This window comes from Buceros rhinoceros, unplaced genomic scaffold (genome assembly GCF_000710305.1).
Source record: "Buceros rhinoceros silvestris isolate BGI_N320 unplaced genomic scaffold, ASM71030v1 scaffold39437, whole genome shotgun sequence".
NCBI lineage: Eukaryota > Metazoa > Chordata > Aves > Bucerotiformes > Bucerotidae > Buceros > Buceros rhinoceros.
In genome coordinates, this window is record NW_010424641.1 from 42,975 (window position 1) to 48,199 (window position 5,225).

Sequence of the window (5,225 nt, forward strand, 5' to 3'; positions counted from 1 at the left end):
GGACAGGGCGAGTGTTACATCAGCTCTAAATATTCCAGATCTAATCAAAGCCTTGCTTTGTTGCAGAACACCACTGTCACGTGAGCCTTATGGATTTCTCTGCGTACAAAAGCTTGGGTGTGGGAATACTTTGAAGGAAACTGCTTCGCCTCTCAGGAAGGACCTGGGAGAGCCAGCTGAGCCCCCCAGTTCTTAACCCTCCCCACGGCTCCCTCTGCAGATCCACTAGAGACGAACAAGTTCTCCTGCAGATCCCAGGAACAGCATTAATCGACCAGGTTCGATTATTATGGCACAGAGAACACCCTCGGAAACCCGGAGCCATCTTCAGGCGTTACAGCCATCAGAACCACAACAGAAACCCCTACAGAAACCCCGTTTCTGTTGAAACTACATTTCGTGGTTCACTGACTGCTCTCTCCCAGGCTAAATGGGGAGAAGCAACACCAGGACCCACTGGAGTAAATTCTCCACTGAAGATACAGTCAGTCTATTGCTTTTTCGTCTGCAGGTGAGCAAGATGAAACATTACTGCAGCTACACTGAGGATGTGCACCCACACCTCCGTGCAAAGGAGACAGGACCTGCACACGGCCAGTGGTGTATTTGAAGAATCGCGACTCCAGAGCAATGGAGCAGGGACCGTATGGATGGGCAGCCAAAGCAGGAAAACGAGGACTCAGTAAGAAGCTCAACAGAGGAAGCTTTGAGAGTCTGAGAAAGGCGACTAGAAGGAAGACAGAGTGCCCAGTGCACAAAACCAGAACAGAAACAGGCTGAGCCAGACACAGGCCAGATGAATGTGTGACCACTGAAGTACTTTCTCCTCCAGCGTGGTGGCTTTGTTGTTGTTGGGGCTGGGTTGTTTTTTCCCTTTCTGTTTCATTTGGTTGGTTGGCTTTTTTGAGTACTCCACAGCAGATCAAACTGTCACTCACAGAAGCAAGACTCGCCCCTATCTGCAGACAGTGGCAGTTCTGGTTAAGGCACAGCAGAGATTTTACACGACAAAGTTACAAAAAAGATGCGGAAGAAGGAACAACATAAAGACAATATAAGGAGTCAATCAGCTTTTGTTCTTTATCTGTCAGGAGAGGATTTGTGATCTATACAGTCAGAGCTTCTGTATTTCCTAATGCTTTTGCAACTTCAGCAGCCTGAAAGCAGCCTGCCCTGGCAAGACTTAAAGTGAGGGTAACTGCCCCGGTTGAAACTTCACCCGGAGCAAGAGGGGAAGACCCTCCTCGAAAACACATAAAAAGAGGTAAAATGCTGCAACTCTTCAAAGAACCACAGAATTGTTTAAGATGGAAAAGACCTTGAAGACCATCGAGCCAAAGCCTAAAGCCAGTGCTGCCAGGTCACCACCAAACCACACAGACACTTGTTGCATAACTGCACAGCAAAAGCCAAAGAGCAAGAGCGAGCCCGGACTTGGCGAGGCGGAGCGAAAGGACACTGCGCACTGCTTCACAGCCGCGATGCAGACTCCTTACAATTCTCCAGAGCTGTCAGTCTGGTCACTCCTATTTCTGCAAATGCAGAAACTGAGCTGCAGGACGACGGGAATTCACGGGGCTCCCCAGACAGCAGCAGGACACGATGGAGCGTCTCACCCGGTGCTCCATCCACCAGGTAATGCTCACTAAAAACACTTGTACCTCACGTCTTCAAGTACATCTCAGAGCACTGTGATTAAACATACCACTTGGTTCAGACTGACCTAAAACCCATGAAGACTACTCCCTTTGTTCCTGTGCGCTGTAACCTGCCTCTGAATGAACTCCCCAACGCTGCCTGCACCACTGTTCGTCACCCAGCTCACAAACGAAGGGACGTCAGCCAGGCTCTTGGGACACTTCCTGGAATTGTACTGCTGCCTTCGTTTCAGCAGCACCCCTAAAGAGAGGCCAGCGCAAACAAGCCGCAGGACACTGCTCCCTCCCCTGCCTGCCACGCTGTTTCGGAGTACCAGCAGCCGGTACAGCAGTACGAGACTGGAAACAAGTCTTCCCGCCAGCGCTCCGGTTATTGTCAATACTGGCAGAACGGTATCGCTGCTACAGCAACAGTGGCAGGTTTTCAAAGAGGCAGCAGTGTATACAAGGATGTTGTACACAGCCAACAGAAAATCTTCCTTCCAGTTCCCTCTGGCTTCAGACAAAAGCAGCAAACCCTAAATCAACATGATCCATGAGCACCCAGGGAAAGGTCGATGCCACGGTTCTGCCTGCACCAGAAAACTTCACGATTAAAAAGCATGTGTCGGTGCAGCTCCGCTCTGGAGAATCAGCAGAGGATCTGGGCGCTGATGACACAGCACTGGGCACCGTAAAACCCAACTCCTGCCTGCAAACGCCCCTGCTCCAGCATGGAAACGCTCGTTACAGAACGGTAGTGAAGAAGAGAGTTTGCTGAAGGACATCCACCTCTATTTTAAAGAAAGATGACAACCAGTAATATATTATTAGCCACTTAAGGCATTAAAACTGTATCACAACTGTAATACAGTAATTTCTTGTACTTAAAAATGAAAGTTAAAAGTTGTTTCTTCCATTTTTTTAACGCATGAGTATTAGAACCCAAAACACTAGTATGAAAAAGGTAATTCTGCAGCCAACGCGTAACCGACCACAACTCGGTTACTGCGAACACCAGTGACCTCCAGAAGAGCTGTAAATCTCAATATCCAGGATTCTGCACAGCAGGGAAGGGTTGAGAAATTAATCCTTTTAAAGTTGAATTTCAACAACTGACAAAGGCCTGTGCTAGCTGAACTCTATCGGTGGCATCCATCCAAGGATCAGATAAAGCTTTCCTGGCCGTGGTTCAGTCACCCCCATTCACAGCTCAAAGAGTACTTTTATAAATGTAGACAGGCAGGATAAATCCTGCGTCTTGTTTGCATCCAATTTGACACCTCTCAGAGAGAGAACAACATTATTTAGCAATTGTCACATCAAGAAACGGCCCAGCAACAACTGACTGAAGAGTCTATCCCATGCAGTTAGGAACTCCAGATGAAACCCCACCAACGCAAAAGACACTACACTGGAACAGGCCAGAGGCCGGGGCAGAGCTGCTGTGGGCTGACAGAGCTGTGGGGACATGGGTTTCCCCCCACGGCACAGGGAAACCCTTCAGCAACGGATCTGAAAGGCTTTACCACATTTGGGAAGCAGTGAAGATGCACATTTCTCCCAGAAACAACTCAAAATGGGAGGGAAAAAAAAGAAATTAAAAAAGTCTGTTCACAATACCTTAAGAATTAAAAAGGAAATAAACCAATGTTGCCACATTTACATCTCCCGGCATACAGGAAGCCAAGCTGAGCTTATGCTTGGAAAGGACCCAAATATGATAGGTATGAAAATTCAATTAAGGAAATCAAACAACCTCATTTTGCCATATAACACAGCAGTTACAACAGCATTTCTTCACTTGTGATTCCACACTCAACTGATCTTTGGTTGGTTTTCTCCTCATCTTCCCATTCTGTCCCCACAAAGACTTCCTCGCTCTGACGCTCACAAACCCCAATCACAGCATGATCGAAAATACCAGTAACAGCTATTTACCAACCTCTCCAACACACGGCTGCTGTGTCTCCGTCACAGCTCACCCCAAACACAGAGGCCACAGGTGCTCCAGCTCCAGAGGAGCGATGCACTGGCCCAACTGGGAGATACCCAGAAGCCCACCCAACCCTCAATCTGCTGTTGTCTCAGAATGGCGTTTTTCAGCCTTTTCCGCTTTGCAGTTTTTTCCCATGGGGTGATTTTTGCCATCTCTCTACTTGCTGTAGAACACAAGCATCACCAGCAATGGAAAAGGTACATGCTTGTTGCTTTGGAGGCTGTACCACGATATCTGCCACGAGTAGAAGTGCACAGGAATTCAGCCAGACCTCAAAGCATGCAGCCCTCCCTCAGAGTCGGTATGTCTTTGCAGGGCTGGCTGCAGAGGCTGTGCTCCCCAGACCCTGCATGCCCTAGGAACTCCTCGCACACTGTCTAGCGCTGTGAGCCACCTTCATGCCTCCCTCCCTCTACTGGCTTTAGTAGGATACTGACATTTAAAGGTATTTCCTCTCCTCATCCCCGAAACTGAGAAATATTTACACTTCCCACCATCATTTTGGTTTCTACTTGTAATTCAACTACTATGTTTGATGATAAACATGATATTTTAAAACAAACACGAAGCAATGTTTACCAAACAATACTCCTTGGCTCTGCTGACAGCCTGACATTGGTCCTGCGCCTGCTGAGAACTGACTCATAGGGAGGTGAGAGAGGTGTGTTGTGTGAAAGCCATAGAGCCTGAGGCTCCTGGATCTCACCAGCTCCACCTCTGGTACTGCAGGATCCCAAATCAGGAGCTAAAACTGCATCAGGGTTAAAAACCACTGAAAGTGCAGGAATGAGAGACAGCCTGGGTGCTCCACGCACATTTTGTACAGTCACAAAGCACCTCGGAGTCCCCCATCACCTGCTCTTCAGGGATTCTGTCACATCCAGCACCAACAGCTGCTGCTGGGAACATGCTCGTGCCAGAAATTGGGGGAATAAAAGAGGAAAGGGAAAAAGATTATAAACAAAACCCTTTTTGGTGAGCCTGAATGAAGCAGTAGAAACATGTGTTGCGGACAGCACTTGTCCAAAGCTTCCACCAAGCACAAGGCGCTGCAGATCCATCCCCTGCTCGACACCTACGAGCCCTCTGCTCTTTCTCACAAGCCGTGCTGCCAAAACATGCCGAGCTCCCCGAGTCTGCAGCTCTACAGGTATGAGCCCCTGCGGCGCACAGGCAACCCCAGCACACCCGTGTGGCCAGTCCTGCACCTGGAGGGAATGAATTCCTCAGGGAAATAGAGGCGAGCTGCTCCTAAAAACAGGTCTTGAAACTATTAAGCAAGTTCTTCTCCAAAGATGTTCACGCGCGACTCTCAGGAGAGCAGTGAGAACCTACGCCAAGCACTTAACAGAAACGTGGATAAAAGGTTCTGTCCTGTACTACGGAGCTAACACCCCACGGGAATCAGAGCAGCAACGACTACATCGGTGGGGTAACCGCTCTGGAACCGCCAGGTAAGACTGAAGGATGGTGGTAACAAATCTAACGAAATATTGGTTACTCCACATCTTTTCTCAGGTAGCAGCAAACTATAGGGGAGGTTCATAAGAAGTGAAAACTTCAGAACAGTATTTCTCTTAGAATTCCTT